Below are 19,279 nucleotides of genomic sequence, written 5' to 3' on the forward strand. Positions count from 1 at the left end.
TTGCTAACTGTGATGTAATCACAGCCCATCAGTACCATGTGATAAGCTGTGGCTAATCACAGCTAATCACAACAATAACACTGAACGAATCAATTTAATTCAGTAAAAAATGGTTGCTTATAACAGTGAAATTCACTGGTATAAAAAAATCATAATGTGTAAAAAAAAAAAAAAAGCCCTGATCATTTCCCCAGAGTGGTACAATATTACTATGGTAACAGGGGCGGACTGACAACTCATGGGGCCCCCGGGCAATAGGGGATCATGGGGCCCCTGTGTCCTTGCCCAAACTCAAAAAAGCCTATGAAAAAGGTACCAGGGGCATCTCATGGGGCCCCCTACTGATCCCGGGCCCTCGGGCAGCGCCCGAGTTTCCAAATGGGCAGTCCTCCCCTGGGGAGGGGTTTGCTGACATATAATGCTCATACAACTTGGGGGGGGGGGTACAGATTGGCATCCTTGCCCTGGGTGCCAGGTTACCTTGTCCGGAATTGCCTGCTTCAAATTGTGACTAGCGGCTGTGTCCGTGCAGCCACTGCATCCCAATAGACATGAATGGGATTGCCTGTATGGAACACCTGGGCATCCCAGGCAGGCAAAGTTAGCCCTACGGAGCGGTACGCCCCAGTAATGAATTTCTATCTGCTCCTCTATGGTCTGGCGCAGGGGCGGACTGACAACTCATGGGGCCCTTGGGCAATAGGGGATCATGGGGCCCCTGTGTCCTTGCCCAAACTCAAAAAAGCCTATGATAAAGGTACCAGGGGCATCTCATGGGGCCCCCTACTGACCCCGGGCCCTCAGGCAGTGCCCAAGTTTCCAAATGGTCAGTTCACCCCTGTATGGTAACATTATATTGCTCTGGTCAAAGTGTGTTTAAAAAGATCATAAAAAAAAGAAAAACATAATACAATTTTTTTACATACTGTCACCAGTCAGTGTCCCTGATCACCACCCCACCAGTTATATGATAGTGCTGTACTGCACTGGTGACAGTATGTAAAAAAAATTATGAAAAAACTGTTTAAAATTTCGTACTTTTCCATAAAATTATGACAAGAAAATTACAACTTCAAAAATCTCGACATGCCTTTTTCTAAATTCCTTGGACTGTCTACTTTACAAAAAGGGTCATTTGGGGGGTATTTGTACTGTCCTGGCAATATGGGGCCTTAAGACATGAGATAGGCTGTCAGTACTTCAGGACTGATCAATTTTGAAATATACATACAGTACCATAGTTTGTAGACCCTATAAATAATATACACTGATTTTAGTTATTTTTACCAAAGAAATGTTGCAGAATACATTTTGTCCTAAAGTTATGAAGAAAGATTTTTATTTACAAAACTTTATAACAGAAACTAACAAAAATGTTTTTTTTTTTCAAAATTTTCTGTATTTTTTCATTTATATTAAAAAAAACAGTGGTGATTAAATACCACCAAAAGAAATCTCTAACTGTTTAAAAAAATGATATAAATTTAATTTGAGTACAGTGCTGCATGACTTAGTAATTGTTATTCATAGTGTGACAGCGCTGAAATCTGAAAACTGGCCTGTGCCACTTGTCAACCGCGCTATAGCCGAATGATGGCTACAGCGCAGTTGTCCAGTTCTGGGAGGGTGTCATACGAAGCGCCCTCCTGCATGCTTCCAGCGGCGTGCGCCCACAATCTCCATGATTGCTGTGTCCTACGGACACAGCTGATTACATGATGTGGTAAAAGGCCAATCACAGCGGTCTTTTACCACGTGATCAACTGTGTCCGATGACACAGCAGATCACCAGGTAAATGCAGTTGCCCATTATCGGCTGCACTTTCTTCACGCTGTCACAGTGTGAGGAAAGTACTGGCAATAACTGGCAATTGTCAGAAAACAGATCGGCACTGATCATCAGGGCACTGATGATCAGTGCCCAGCATGGCCACCCACCAGAACCACCCACATGTGCCCAGCAGTGCCACCCACCTGTGACTAGCAGTGCCATCCACCTGTGCCTAGCAGTGCCCCCATCAGTGCCACCCGTCAGTGCTGCCCAGCAGTACCACCCATCAGTGCCCAGCAGTGCTGCCAGTTAGTGCCCAGCAGTGCTGCCAGTCAGTGCCATCAGTCAGTGCCACCCATCAGTGCTGCCCATCAGTGCTGCCTATCAGTGCCCATCAGCGCTGCATATCAGTGCAGCATCATCAATGCCACCTATCAGTGCTGCCTATCAGTGCCCATCAGTGCTGCCTATCCGTGCCACCTCATTAGTGCCCCCTATCCATGCTACCCCATCAGTATCGACTATCAGTGTCCATCAGTGCTGCCTATCAGTGCAGCCTCATCAATGCACATCAGTGAAGGAGAAAAATTACGTTTGTAAAATTTTATAATAGAAACAAAGAAAAACTTTTTTAAAAAATGTTTTGCTTTTTTTTGTTTGTAACGCACAAAATAAAACACCCAGTGGCGATTAAACACCACCAAAAGAAATCTCTATTTGTGTGAAAAAAAATGATAAAAAATTTCATATGGGTACAATGTTGCATGACCGCACAATTGTCATTCAAAGTGCGACAGTGCTGAAAGCTAAAAACTGGCATTCGCTAGTGCCCCCAAAGGCGGGCTGAGACTGCCATTTAACACAAGGCTGGGGTTAAGGCAGCACTTCAACATAAAAGTGATGCTTCTCCAAAGAACACAATTAATCTGTGACCCAAATTCTGTAACACCTCACATTGTTTGCTATAGACATCAGTTCCTTGTTACACTTCATAACTTCTCTAACTTTAGCTGAGCAACATTTTTGAGTTGGTCAGAATCCTGTCCATGGCAGAAGTTCTGGAAGATCTGGCATTTCTGCCAGTACCCTGCATGGCCACAGAAGCACACATCAGCCTCAGTTTGGTGCCAGACGGCCTTTATAAGGAGGCTCATCACTTCCTCAAGTTGCTGGATGATCTCTAGCTCCCCGTGCCTTGTTCCTGGTTCCTGTGACCTGTGATTTCCTGATACCGGCTCGGCTTGCTCTTGGACCTGTCTACTCTGCTTAACCCCTGATCTAACCTCGGCTTGGCTTACGGATACTCTCTCTCTCGCTCCTCTAGTAAATCGATCCAGTAAATCTCTAAATCCCGGAAGGGCTTGCATACCTCACACAGGCAGCACCTGTCTGCAGACCTATCTCTGTACATCAGCTGTGCTTCTGGGTGGACCACCAACCAGCACTCCTACAGGTGACCTGTGCCACTTTGGGCCTGACTCCCGCTGCCCCACTCTCAGGAGTGTCTGGAACTTAGCTGCAAGGGTGCCCTCTCTCCATTGGCCTCCATCACCAGGTGCGTGATAGCTGAGCCTGTACCAGACTCCACCAACCCAATTAACTGTCACCTCACTCTCAGTGACATTGATCTGTATATTACATTTGAATACCAGGAAGCTTTACAGTATCATGCTTATTATCTCCTGAGGATTTTTTCCATCTTCCATAACTTCCAGGCTGGGTTCCTAGGATGCCCCGTGTTGCAAATTGGACCCAGTATTGGGGTTCTAATCACTAGAAATGAAGCCTAAGCACACAAGCTCCTTCACTACCAGGGTGTTCCACCACCTCTGCCAAGTCACCGCTTCCTGACTGGCTGACTGCTTATGCACTTGACACTAGTACTGTAGTCATTAGCTACGACAATATAGCCTTCTCCGATTAGCTTCACTGCACATTACACAATTGTACTGCATCTTCTTGTTCCCTAATAGGCCCTGTTCTTGTGATATTCCATGTATGCATGCACCCCTTTAAGGTTGTTCTAAAGTAACTTCTAACCAGGCTAAGTTGCATAACAATAAACATTCTTTACTGAAGTTGTTAAGAGCAACATATGAACAGTTCAATGATGATGTCTTCTACACACATTCCTGTACATATTCTTCTAAGTGCCCCTTAGTTAGTCCACTAGTACCCCTGATTACCCCATGAGGTAGTCATTCCTTTATTACAGGGAGTCCTTACCCCTGGAACCCTGACTGGGCTCTCACAAGGGGTAGTCAAGTGCAAGTAGAGGAACATATCTTTATCAGCATGTCCTTCACTTGGGAAGACCTGGAACCCCTGAGAGGTGCCTCCCTCCCTTTGTATGTGTTTTCTCCAACAGATGGAGTCACTTCCCCAAAAAGCTTAGGAAAACCTGACCAGCAATATTAACCCTTATCTCCCAAGGAGAACCACCTCAATAGAACAAGCACAACTAAACCCCACCCCTTTGTTTATCAGTGGGTGGGAGGCAGAACTGTCATTCCACTGACAGCAGGTGAGCTATAGTTGTTAAGGTTGCGGTGGGTGCCGGCTCCTTAACAGTCAGCTATTCAATGGTTGTTAAGGACGCCGACAGGTGCTGGCTCCTTAATAAGCAGCTACTCCCTGGTAGTTAAGGACGCCGGCGTTAACAGTGCAAAGTTTTCACTGCTAAAATACGACATCACTTCTAGAAATAACGCATGCAAAATTTTTGTTTTTTGGTGAAGCACAAAAATAATCTTTGAAAAACACTATGAGCTATTTTACTGCATAGATAACATTTTGTGAATTGATGTAGATAACATTTTGTGAATTGATGTAGATAACATTTTGTGAATTCATGTGGATAACATTTTGTGAATTGCGCCTACTGTAACTGGATATTAATTTTTAGAGGTAACTCCAGGGGTAGTTGATCCAGGGAATATCCGATTGCAATATAGGGGATCAGGAAGGATTTTTTCCCCCCCACTGGAGTGAATTGGATCATGTTTTATTGGGGTTTTTGCCTTCCTCTGGATCAGCTGTGGGTTATAGGATTGTATAATAGGAGATTTTTCTGTTTGTGTTTTTTTTTATTTTTTATATTACTGGTTGAACTAGATGGACTAGTGTCTTTTTTCAGCCTGACTAACTACAGTAGGTAAACTGGTAACATGTACATGCATACACATGTTGTATGCAGTAGGGATACACCAAAATACTGGCAGCCGTAATGTATTTGCTGATAGAAAAAAAGGTGCCAATAATGGCTGCCAAAAACCTGCAATTTTACCCACAATTTTGTCGCGTTTTGGGTGATTTATTCATAGGTCATGTGACTCAAAAACATCAAAACACAACACATGTGTGTTTTTGATGGGTTTTCAATGCATTTCAGGCTTGGTTCACAAAAATGCAGTCTGCGTTTTGTCCATTTTGCAGTGTGTTTTGTGTTTTTGCATGCACATTTTTTACATTATTTTAATGCATATTTTTAATGTTTTTTTAGCCAGCTTGTTGCTGGGCAGATTAAAAACACAAAATGCATCAAAAATACAACGCATGCATTTTTTGTGTTTTTGATGCGTTTCCAATGCATTTCAGGCCTGGTTCACACCAATACAGTTTTCCATTTTGTGTTTTTGCATGCACATTTTTGCATGCACATTTTTTATGAATTTTTGATTCGTTTTACGTTTTTTTAATTCTTTTGTGGCCAACTTGTTGCCGGGCAGAGTAAAAACGCAAAATGCAGCACGTGTGTTTTTGATGTGTCTTTGATGCATTTTCAATGCATTTCAGGCCTGGTTCACACCAATGAAGTTTGCGTTTTGACCATTTTGCAGTGCTTTTTGTAGAGCATTTTGCATTTTTTTACGCTTTTTGTAATGCTTTTTTGTTTTTTTTAATTTCCTGTTTTTTGTCCAACTTGTTGCTGGGCAGATTAAAAACACAAAATGCATAAAAAAACGCGGGAAAACTCATCAAAAACGCACTAAATGCATTTTCTGCAATGCCTCCATTGAACTCTATTGAACCAAAAATACAGTGTTTTGCGTTTAAAAAACTCACTAACCCTTCCCAAAAATGCACCAAGCTAATCAAACCATGTCTGCATAGAGCTGACTTAGAGCTTGGGGGCACAGTAATGCTGCAACAGAAAAGGTTGTAACCATACAATTGTCTAAAATGTTTTTGCATGCTGCAGCATCAGAGTATATTTGACCCCTTATCTTGTAAAACAACCCTTTTAGTTTGGCCACTTGACCTCCAGAAGATTTACTCCCATTCATGAGCAGGTCACTTTTTGCTATATGGAGCTGCATTACTTTAACTGACAATTGCACAGTTGTACATAAATGAAATTCTATGTCATTTTTTTCCCACAAATACAGCTTTATTTTAGTGGTATTTGCTCACGTCTGGGTTTTTTTTTTTTTGCGCTATAAACAAAAAAAGCTGATATTTTCTAATAGAAAAACAATATGTTTTACTTTCTACTATAAAACATATCCAATAAAAACATTTTAAAAATAAAATGTATTCATAAATTTAGGCCAAAATGCATTCTGCTACGTATTTTTGGTAAAAAAAACCCCAAGAAGGGTATATTGATTGGTTTGTGCAAAAGTTATAGCAACTACAAATGGTGGTATATATACTGGAATTTTTTTTTTATACTAGTAATGGTGGAAAAAGATAGGTAGCAAGTGAGTGCACGATTATTTCAAACAGCTAGCCTCAAAGGATGAACCCCTATATCCTCAAATGTAACTAAAATAAATAAATAATGCAGCGCTTAACCACTAGCCTACAGGGCACTTATACCCCCTTCCTGCCCAGGCCAATTTCCAGCTTTCAGTGCTGTTGTACTTTGAGTGACAGTTGCGCGGTCATGCAACACTGTACCCATATGAAATTTTTATCATTTTTTTGTGACAGGTAGAGCTTTATTTTGGTGGTATTTAATCACCTCTGGATTTTAAATTTTTTTCTTAAACCAAAAACCACTGAAAATTTTGAAAAAAAAAAGTTTTTTCTTAGTTTTTGTTATAAAATTTTGTAAATAAGTGATTTTTTTCCTTCACTGATGTGCGCTAATGAGGCTGCACTGATGGGCACTGATAGGCTGCACTGATGGACACTGATAGGCTGCATTGATGACCACTGATAGGTGGCACTGATGGGCACTGATGAGGAGGCACTGATAGGCGGCACTGACTGGCACTGATAGGCGGCACTGACTGGCACTGTTAGGCGGCACTGATAGGCAGCACTGATGGGCATTGATAGGCGGCACTGATGCATACTGATAGGCGGCACTGACTGGCACTGATAGGTGGTACTGATTGGCAGCACTAATAGGTGGCACTGACTGGCATTGATAGGTGGCACTGACTGGCACTGATGGGTGACACTGAAAGGCAGCTCAGATGGGCACTGATATGTGGCATTGAAGTGGCACTGCTGGGCACTGGCAGGTGGCATGGATGAGCACTGAGAGCTGGCACTGATGGACACTGACAGGTGGCACTGCTGGGGCTACACAGATCATCAGGGCACACTGATCATCAGTGCTCTGATGATCTGTGTACATGTCCCCTCCGCAAAATGCCAATTACCGGCTCTCCTCTCCTCACGAGCTGTCAGCGTGACAGCTGGTGGGGAGAGAAATGCTGATAACCGGCATTTCCCTGTTTACATGCGATCAGCTGTGATTGGACACAGCTGATCACATGACCGAACTGACATCTTCGGCTCTTTCCGTTGATCGGTGATCTGCTGTGTCCGAGGGACACAGCGCACTGCCGATTGCCGCGCTGTGCAATCCCGGAGCCGTGCATGCGCGGTTAGAATGGGAGGACATCATATGACATCCTCCCAGAACGAGAGAACCGCCTTGCGCCCGTCATTTTACTATATGGCGGACGGGAGGTGGTTAAATGATAAAAGAGACAATATGTAAAAGTGAAACGCAAAATGATTGAGCGCTGGAGTGACCACTGAACATAATGTATTTCATCAGATGTTGACGAGATATATAGTGACTCCTCTCTCAATTGGCCCTAGTATGTGTATGTAATAATGTAGGTTAGAGACCTTAGATTGTACATCCCTTGAGGGTTAGGGACTGATGTGAATGTACAATATATATATGTAAAGTGCTGTGTAAATTGACAGTGCTATATAAGTGCCTGAAATAAATAAATAAATAAATGTCTAAATCAGCCCTAGTATGTGAGATAGAGGGCCTATGAGAGGATTTTGAAGCTACAAGTGTTGGGAATAAAAACAGAATTTGGACGTGTTTTTTCTCTTTGGAGTTTGCATCAAACAGTGAAGCCCTGAATCGGTTATAAGTGGAGACTGAGTTATACTCACTTCTACCCACATGGAAGAAAAATATATTTTAAATATACTTTAAAAATATTCTTCCCAAATATATTGACAAATATTTGAAATGCTACAATTTTGACCATATTCAACATATTTCAAAATATATTTCAATATATATATATATATATTTTGCATGTTGAAATTCATTTTGTATATAACATGAAAAATATTTTTAAAAATGTATTTTTTTAAATATATTCTTCTGATTTTTTTAACATATAAAAAAGTAATTATGACATATATTTTTACATATATCTGTAAATGCATTCCAAAAATGCAGTATATTTGAAATGTATTTTCAAAAATATTTTTCATATATTTTGTAATAAAAATGCATTTCAACGTGCAGTGTGTATATGTGTATATATTTATATATATATATATATATATATATATATATATATATATAAATTTTTTTTTAATATATTGAATATGGCCAAAATTGTAGCATTTCAAATACATGTCAATATATTTTGGAAGAATATTTTTTAAATATATTTTTCTTCCATATGGGTATATATTTGTATATATTCAACAGTTTGCTGGTGGAGGACACATGGTGTATGAAGGACAATGAAAAAGTTTGTTTACTGCACTGTGTGCTGTACTTTGGTTTTAGCACTGTGCAACTTTTATTACATAAAAAAACAACACATTCATTTTTATATTTTATTTGGACACTTTACTAGCACTAAGGCACTTTATTGCCTAGGGCTTTTGTGGCATAAGAGACATTTTTTCTGCATAAAGATACTTTACTTGCATAAGGATACTGTTTTGGAGGACTTTTGTTCCATAGGAGTTATTATTATTGACTACAATTTGATGAATTTTTAGTAAGAACTAAGAAGTTTTACATTTTTGATGAGATTTATATGTTGTACAAATGGATTGAATAAGATTCTTTTTTTCAGCACAACAATTTTAGATGAATTTGGTACCGAACCTTATGGAATATTTGTATTTTTATGTATCTATGATTGCAGGTCTTTATTTATTTATAGGAATTCACCAATATTTAATGGTTTTTGGGTAGAGCGCAGTCACATAATATGTTCTATATGTGAGGGGCCTTAGATTGTAAATTCCTTAAAGGGAGGAACTGATGTGAACGTACAATATGTAAAACACTGTGTAAATTGTCGACACTATATACCTACAGTAAAGGAAATAAGTATTTGATCCCCTGCTGATTTTGAATGTTTGCCCACTCACAAGGAAATGATCAGTCTAAAAATCGAATGTTAGGTGTATTGTAACACTGAGAGACAGAATAGCAACATAATTCAATAGACAGAATTGAAAAGAAATAAATGCCTAACAAATTATGCACTGATTTGCATGTTCATGGGGGAAATAAGTATTTGATCCCCTATCATTCTGGCTCTCCACTCCCAGCACATGGCACTCCCCCATGCTCCATGACCGCACTGTCCCCATGTCAATTGATTGACTATGGTCCCGGCAGTGGTCTTGATGACATCAGAGGATCTTAAACTGCTGGAGCATGATGGAGAAGAGGTTTATGCGGATCAATCTAGCAGTGAGGATGCAGCCTGCAGTAGCAGAGAATCAGGTAAGTAAAAGTGCTTTACCAAGTCCCCTAGATGTATACAAACAGTTAACCCTTGTTCTGTAGGTGCAGTCTCACTGCAAGAGGGAATTTTTAGCTTTCCTGGAATTCAGCTTTAATTATATTTTTGATGGCCCTTAATATGAAATTCATATTCCCCTAGTGGTGCACGCTTTCCAGGTTAAATACAAAAAAAAAAAAAAGAACGCCAAACCGCCTTGGTGAAGGTCAAGGGGCATTCATGAATACATGCTTGGTTTTTATCTATGGCAACAGTTGGTCTCTGGCTAAGGATTAGGAGATCCGGCTGAATAGACAAAACACAGAGTGAGCGGATCAGATTTTTTTTCTTTTCAGACAGGGTCAGCGCTGTCACAGAATTGGTTGTTCGGTGTGACATGCACTGTTAGACATTTATTTATGGCCATATGCTTTGCAGGATTTCCCTTGCACATGGTATTTCATTAAGTCATCCCAATAATTTGACTAAAATCTGTGTTTTGGTCATTTTGCTTGACAGTTTATGAAACACTTGTCTAAATCTCAGTAGGCAAGCCTTTAATGTGTTAATCCAGGAGTCCTAACAAGGATCCCCCCTACAATGGAGCCTGTGAATGGCAGTACAAGACAGGAGCTAGCTGAAGAGAATTGGGCATTGCTTCTGAAGAATATGCTGCTGGCAATCTCTACAATCATGTTACAGAAGATGATTTATTATAAACAAAGGCAGGCAATTGTGTACACACATTTGGTGCTTTACTGCAACATTGCCATCTAATGTGTTGAGAAGAGATCTTCAGCAGCTGATACAGATCTACGCAAAGACAACTGGGAGAATGAGAAGAAAAGACAAGATCTGTCATAGATTAGAATGGGAACTGAGAGATCTTCTCATCCTTGTCATGATCACTCAACCTGGGGAAACTTTATCAACTATTTTAGAATGAATACAGTGAAGAAATATTTTTGCCTTCTCTTAATAAAAGGGAACGATCCTTTAATGACTTAAGAAATTCTAGAGACGTAAAATGTTTAAGTGATACGGGCACTTTAATCTTTGGGGCGCTCCTCATTTTGCCTGACCTTCAAGTAGCCTGATGTCCCAAAATGCCGAAGTCAGCTGATTTTCAGATCCTTTGTGTGTCTGGAACTGATGTGAATGTTGCATCAGAAGGAAAAGTGTCAGTGTCTAATAAATAAATGACATTACTCACAGGGGCGGACTGACAACTCATGTGGCCCCTGGGCAATAGAGGATCATGGGGCCCCTATGTCCTTGCCCAAACTCAAAAAAGCCTATGAAAAAGGTACCAGGGGCATCTCATGGGGCCCCCTACTGACCCCGGGCCCTCGGGCAGTGCCCGAGTGTCCAAATGGTCAGTCCCCCCCTGATTACTCACAGTCCTATATTGGGTAATATTATTATTATTATACAGGATTTATATAACAGTTTGCGCAGCGCTTTACAATATGAAGGTAGACATTACAGTTACAATACAATTTGGTACAACAGAGGGCCCTGCTCATTAGAGCTTACAATCTAGAAGATTATAGGAACCAGTGTGCAGTGAGGGGGGCCTAAAGGAACCAGTAAGCTCTTTAAATCAGTGCATAACACAGTACAGCGTTCTTAAAGTATTTGTAACCCCAGTCCTATGTAGTATAGGGGTATTATTCATTAAAACTCATGGAGGTCTGCTCGGTAAAATCTTCTTCCAGCAGAGGTTTGAATCTCATATTTGTGCAATGAATCTTTACATCATAGCACGCTCCCCCAAACATCACAGATCCATTTCATATCACAGACACCCCTTTTCCTCACAGCCCCCCTCCTTTAAATCACAGGCCCCCTCCCCCTTGGATCACAGCTCCCTTCACATCAAAGATCCCCTCCATTACATTAAAGTCCCACCTTTTACATCATCGCATGACAGTCCTCTCCTTACATCACAGCCCCCTTTCTTTACATAACACCCCCCCTCCCTCCCTTTCACATCACAGTTTCCTTTCATTAAAGTCCCCCATTACATCACAACCCTTCTTTATTCCCCTTGTTACATCACAGCCCCCCTTCACATCACAATTTCCTTCCTTTCCTTCACAGTCCCCCATAACATCACAGCTCCCTCCTTACATTATAGTCCCCCTCCATTACAACACAGCCCCCCTTTAACATAACAGTAACCAGCCCCTCTTTCCATGACAGTCCCCTACTTACACCACCTGATCTTTACATCATCACCCCCTCCTTTACTTCACAGTCCCCCATAACATCACATACACCCCCCTCCATATACCCCTTTACATCCCAGTCCCTTTCACATTGCAAACCCACCTTTACAACATAGTTTTCCCTCCCCATAACTTAACAACATCCCCCTCCCCTTTATATCTTGATCCCCTTCACATTGCAAACTCCACTTTATATCACAGTTCCTCTTCATGTCACAATCCCGCGCTCCTTTACATCACAGCCAGCCTTCACATCACAGTTCCCTGTTTACATCAGAGCCACCCTTCACATGATAGTCCCCTCCTTGCATCACAGCCCCCTTCACATCACAGTTTCCCTCCTTGCATCAAAGTCCCCCCTTTACATCACAGCCTTATGCTTACATAATAATCCCTTTCACATCACAGAGCCCTTCTATTACAACATAGTCCCCCCTTTTACATCACAACCTCCCTTCACATGACAGTCCACTTGATACATCACAGCCCCCCACTCTACATCACAGTCCCCATAACATTGGTACCCCCCCCCTTCCTTTATATCACAGTTCCTCCTCACAACTCAGACACCCTTCACATCACAGCGCCCCCCCCTTCACATGATAGTCCTCTTTTTACATCACAGCCCCCCTTCTTTACATCACAGTCCCTCATAACATCACCCCCCCTCCTTAAAGCGGAACTAAACCCAACAATTTAATGGTTTCTAACTATCACATTTGTTTGTGCTCTCAACCAAATTGTCAATCCATCAAATGGCTTTTCATAACTGATCGCATGTACAGCACCATGGCAGGTGAAGATCAGCGACTAAAATGGCAGCTTCCTTGACTGAAAAGAATAGGAGGGTTTAGTTCCACATTAAATCACAGTCCCCCTTCACACCGCAAACCACCCTTTACACCACATCTTTTCTTCACATCTTTTCTCCCCACTTTACATCACAGTTCTTTACATCAAAGACCCCCACTTTACATCACAGCCACTGTCATGTACCTAGTAGTAGAGCCTGACATGATGAGGAAGGCCTCTCTTACACTTGACTCGGGGCCCCTGATAGAGGGGACAGGTGGCACGGAACTGGCATGAGTGCCTATTGATCTTGCTAGCAGCAGGGCTGGACAGTATATCCAGATCAAGCAGAGGAAGACCTTCAGTGGACCACAACAGAGCAGAGAGAGTGCCAGATGGACACCAGCAAGAGGAAAGAGCAAACTGGCACTGGAGACAGCAGATGGGCACGGGCTGATAGTAAACAGGCAGTAAGGAGGCACCAGTGGATTGTAGGCAGATGTTCGCAGCAAGCAGTCCAGCAGTGTTTGGAACAGAGGCAGACAAACCAGATCATTTATGGGCAGACAGATCAGGTGCAAATGCATAGGCAGGAGAGAAGTCAGGATTCAGGCCGAGCCAGTAACAGATCAGTGGAGCAGAAGGAAGGGCCACAGGCAGAAGAGAAGTGGCGTGGTCAAGATAAGCCGAGTTGCCCACATGGAAAAAAATATATTTGAAATATATTTAAAAAATATTCTTCCCAAATATATTGACATATATTTGAAACACTACGATTTTGGCCATATTAAAAAATAAATAAATAAATAAATATATATATATATATATTTTTATATATATATATATATATATATATATATATATACTGCATGTTGAAATGTGTTTTTATATATTACATAATATATGAAAAATATTTTTTAAAATATATATTTTTTAAATATATTCTTCAGATTTTTTAACATATAAAAAAGTAATTTTAACATATATTTTTATATATATTTGTAAATGCATTCCAAAAATGTAGATTTGTATTTTTAAAGACATAAAGTATATTTGAAAATGTATTTTTAAAAATATTTTTCATATATTCTGTACTAAAAACGCATTCTCAACATACAGTGTGTGTGCGTGTGTGTATATATATAATTTTTTTTAACATTTTTTGAAAATGGCCAAAATTGTAGTATTTCAAATATATGTCAATATATTTCAGAAGAATATTTTTAAAATATATTTTTCTTCCATATGGGCGGTAACAGTAGTCAGATGCAGAGTAACAGTTTGCAGATATGCATGGGAACGCTGTAGACAAGACAGCACTGAAGCATAGTACAGGCTCCGTTTAAATAGCCCATTGGCTCCTGTCTAAATTGGCCCTAGTATGTGTAAGTATGAATGTGAGTTAGGGACCTTAGATTGTACGTCCCTTGAGGGTTAGGGACTGATGTGAATGTACAATATATATGTAAAGCGCTGCGTAAATTGACAGCGCTCTATAAGTACCTGTGATAAAAGTACCTGTGATAAATTTGGCGTCAATGTGTGCACGTGCGTGCATGAGCAAGTGCACCTTTTCTAAGTGCATGTGAAGGACCATGACTTATGCAGGCCATAGATGGGTCGCAAATCGGCCGATTTTTCGACCGAAAAAAAAAATCGGCCGATTTCACACCATTAATGGGTTAATTGGACGCCCGTTTTTCTGGAGTTTGTCAGATTTTTTTGATCGGTAAAGTTGGAAAAAAATCGGCCGACTTTGCCGATCGGCCGATTTTCGCGGCAATGATGGGCAAATCGGCCGATCTTTTTACCGATAAAAAATCTGCGCATGAGCCGTAACCTGCAAGAAAAAGAAGAAAAAAAATAAATAAAAAGAAGAAGAAGAAGAGGAAGAAGAAGAAGAAGAGAAAGAAGTAGAATTCCAGTCCGCTATTATATTTGACATGAAAAAGTATTGCGGTTGCAACAATGTATCTATTTGTATCCCCATCTGTATCCAAAATGGATACAAATAGATACAATGTTGCAACCACAATACTTTTTAATGTCAAATATAATAGCGGGGCTCTGTGCAGGGACAGAAGTAATTAAATGCCGGCCGTAGACGGGAAGAAAATCGGCCAATTTTTTTTTTTACTGTTGGTGGTAACGTCGGCCTATTGAACAACCGATTTTTAGTTTTTAAAAAAAAAAAAAACACCGGTTTTCTCCCCATCTATGGCCTGCATTAGCCTGTGCACAGAATGCCATCCAGAAGAACCACCCTGTCTGCTGGTATGCCCTTCCTGACAGCAACCCTCCTATTTAACAAACTCATGGGCAGTTTTAGTGATGCCTAAACATGACACACTCTCTTTCTGTGAATAATGATGAAGATCTGGTTTAAGCATCACTAGTCCCACCCATGGGCTTGTTAAGGATGAGGGTTTCTCCCAATATGTGATTATTTTATTTGTGGTGTTACATGCTCTTGGGTTAGCTCTGAGGAAGGGAGTTCAACCCCTGAAACGTGTTAGCCTTCCAAACGAGTGATACATGAATGGATGATGTCACCTACGGATGGAGTTGTTGTTTGACACGCCTGGTTTTATGTATTTGTGAGTTTATAACTGTGTTGGATTTAATAAAAGTCTATGGTTGCACTGCGCTAGGCGTTTGCACCCTCCTGTGTGTGTTTTGCAAGTTCTGCCTTCTGTTCAGATCTACTGCACCCCCCGCCCTATGCTCTGCTGTGAGGAAGAGAACAGTAGTAGCAGCTGTGGGGGGGCGAGAGCAGAGGCGGACTGACCATTTGGAAACTCGGGCACTGCCCGAGGGCCCGAGGTGAGTAGGGGGCCCCATGAGATGCCCCTGGTAATTTTTCATAGGCTTTTTTGAGTTTGGGCAAGGACACAAGGGCCCCATGATCCCCTTTTGCCTGGGGGCCCCATGAGTTGTCAGTCCGCCCTTGGGCGAGAGAGACCCAGGGGAGATCGCACAGGCTGTGTAAAGGTGGTTTAGATAGCACTGCCACTTGGTAAGCAATTAGAAAAATCATTTTTAATTTTTCTAAATGTGCAACTTTAATTAAAATAATACTTGTTGATCCCTGGCATGTGGATCCTTACTGAGCATTTCCTGTTATAGTGTTACAGAACTCTGTCCCTGTTCTCCTGCATTATCAGCCTGTCATGTGGGTTTTTCATAGAGACTACAAGTGGTCATTTCAGCACACAGAATGCAGGCATGGTCCTCTTCTTGCACCATCAGGAAATCTGGCCTGAGAAATGCCATGCAGCCATCGCTGGAGTGTTATATAGTTAGGAAGTGGCTGCAGAAGACAAGTACAAACAAAGAAAAAAAAAGCGCAAAACAATTAAAAGAAAACAAAAACAAAAGACCAAATAAGTCCCAAATAAAGAGTCTTGTGTTTAAAAAATAAAATAATATAAAACAACATAGTTCCCAACGTGTTCAAATCATCTAAATGGTGCAAGTTTTCACCCACAATCAAGTGATTACCAAGTGGAAAAAGACTTCAGGAATCAGACACACATTTTGAAGTTGAGATGAGATCTTCTCAATTGTATAGCACTGGACGAATCTCCTGATTACTTCAGTATTTTCTTGACCAATGCCTCACGAGTGGATGAAAGAAAAGAGAAAAAACAAATCGTGTAATACTGCATAAACAAAAATATATAGCTAATGTTCACCATTACACTCACATTTAAAAAATCAATTACAAGCTCAGATGGACAGAAAATCCTCTCAACTGACCCCCAGCAATCCTTCCCTGGTGACCCGCAAACTATGGCTCATGGATGGATGGTGGATGCAAAGAAAAAAGAAGGGGGGGAGCCTAATAGCATAATACTGTATAAAGCCTTTAATATAAAATCATTTTTTTCCATATTGCACTCACACTTTAAAAGAATAAATCAAGCCTTTTGATCGATATCATTTCCTTCAGGCAAGCTGAAAATCCATTTTAGCATGTATAATAATTACAATGGCATGGAGAGAGATGAACTGGCAGCAATCAGGGAATTTAGCCTGACTTGCCCACATCAAATATGGCAGAGGAACACCGAACCAGTATGCGTTCCACTCACCAGACGTGACGTTACACGGTGAGAATCAAAAACCGGAAATTACGTTGACACGTTTCGCCCCTCCTCCAAGGCATCGTCACGGGCCAGTAGCATTGCAATGCTACACAGGATAAAAAAAAGAAATTTACTGTAATATAATATATGTATTTTATTAATAACAAAGGCGACTTCAGCAAACATTGGTGCAAATTTATAAACGAGTGAATGAGACCTCCACCAAATGTTTATTAGTGGTGGATCAATCACTGTCATTGAAAACACAGGCACTGGGAAGATTTACCTGCCATGCATGTTACGACTCATGATTAGATGGACCAAAATGGGATGCAACGATTAGCTATGGGAGACTGGATGTCAGTGGATCTACGTCTGTGCACACCTGGGTCAGTTTGCGTTCACTGGACCAAACACAAGAAGTGGTTTTGCCAACCTGACCAGATGTGTGCAGATATAGGCATCTGCTTACATCTGGCTGCCCATAGGAAATACACTGGTCCATTCTTCCTCCATCACAAGGGGAGGTAAAAAACAGACATGCGTTTGACATATGTCATATCCATTTCTGTTCTGAATCAAATCATCAGATCAGTCAAGGATGTCATACTCAAACTGAACAGTGCCTGTGTAAAAGGAGCCTTAGGGTCTACATCTACTTTACCCCTAAGTGGCCTGATGTTGCCTGTGTGATGCATCAATATATATGCAATGGTGTAGTGTTGCAAAAAAAGTGCCTAAAAATCAAAGTGGTGTAGCGCCCACTAGGTGGGGCTACTGTGAGGTACATTTATTTTAGGCTCATGGTAGTGAGTGAGCCGGAATTACTGTGGGTTCAGTGTGAAGTCAGGCTGGATGGCTCAGCAGGTTGACACTTTATTGCCTCCACCTGGTTCTGGAGGTCCATGGAAGCTTCCAGAAGCCAAAGGGCAGAAGGGTGGAGATGTCAATCTGCATATTCATGAAAGGCTAACCAATCCCAGAGAGGAGGCTGTGGAAGTGTGGTAGACCATCCCATATATAAGAGAGAGCCATGCTAGCAGGGGAGTTGGTGATAGATGGATTGGTGAGAGGTGTTGCTGTGTAGCCTAGGAGGGAGCCCAGGGGGGTTTTGCTTCCAGGCTAGGAGCTGGAAGCTGAGGAGAAGTTGAAAGAGAGAGCTCCACAGCCCTGCTGTCCACCAGGGAAGGACAACCTGAAAAGCTTGGAGAGGAACCAGCCCAGCTAGAAGGCCTGAAAGCAGTTCTATCCACAGCTGAAGGACAAGGATAGTGTGAGTATCTCTACACCCCTAGTACCTAGAAGGGGACAGCTAATAGATTACCCAATCCCTTGTCCAGTGATCACATACCATAGCCAGATGGGCTGGTATTCTGTGCACCAAGGGGGACAAGGGGGTCTCCTACACGTTGTCACATTGCCAAAAAAAAAATCCACTCAGGGAACACCAAGCTCCTGGAGGGGAATTATTTAACTAAGGACTATAATGGTTCCGGCTGGAGCTCAGTCTGTCATTTTTTATTTTTACTAAGTGCGCCAGAGCAGGAAACATTCTCATCATTCTGTTTCTTCAATCAAATTGGGCATCCCATAACCCCTTTACCCTTTCCAATGGTAAACAGGACAAACAGAGAGGATGAATCTCCCTAATGGTGACACAGACAGCAATAAAAACCTGACAGGTGTTCTAATCCATCTCCACTTCATCCATAAGTTAAACAATGAGTTTGCCTTTAGTTATACTTTAAAGCTAATTTTTCCCTATATTAGATGCTGAGGGTTGGATTTACTGTACATAGACCTCAGCATCTTCTGTCCCTCCTTTTTTCACTGTCCACCAACTGCTGGTCCATACTTCTCTTGTATGGGTAGATCCTTGGTTTGCAGTTTTCTGTGGAGCCCCACTGAAGCCACATTGCTGGCCACATCTGCGGCTGAGATCAATACACTGACTGCCTGCCACACTGACTGATAGCCACTCAACGCGGGGCTGCGTTGAGTGGCTATTCCAGCACAGTCCCACTGTATGGACAAGGCAAAATGCCTTATCTTCAATGTGCCTGGTTCACAACACTGAGATGTGGTGGTGTGCAGGCATGGTGCGCTGAGAAAAAGTACTGCATGCAGTACTTTTTTTTTTTCAGATCAGCACGGTGTGAGGCAATCGCCTCGCACCCCATGACTGGCAATTGAACTTTGAGATGTCTTTGTGACATCTCAATAAAGTTTGTTTAAGAAAAAGGAAACAGTTCACACCAGCCGCTGCACACATTTTAACCACACCCCCTTTAAGCAGAGCCCAATATTTAGCGTAATTTAAAAGAGAAGTATGGCTTTTAATTTTTTTTCCCTATTGTACTTACCTAGGTGGATGCAGCATCGATCTGATGCTGCCTCTGTCCCCCACTGACTCTTAAGGGTGAGAACACAGAG

Source organism: Staurois parvus, unplaced genomic scaffold (genome assembly GCF_062004578.1).
Source record: "Staurois parvus isolate SC_StPar_1 unplaced genomic scaffold, SC_StPar_1.0 ptg000207l, whole genome shotgun sequence".
NCBI classification, from domain to species: domain Eukaryota; kingdom Metazoa; phylum Chordata; class Amphibia; order Anura; family Ranidae; genus Staurois; species Staurois parvus.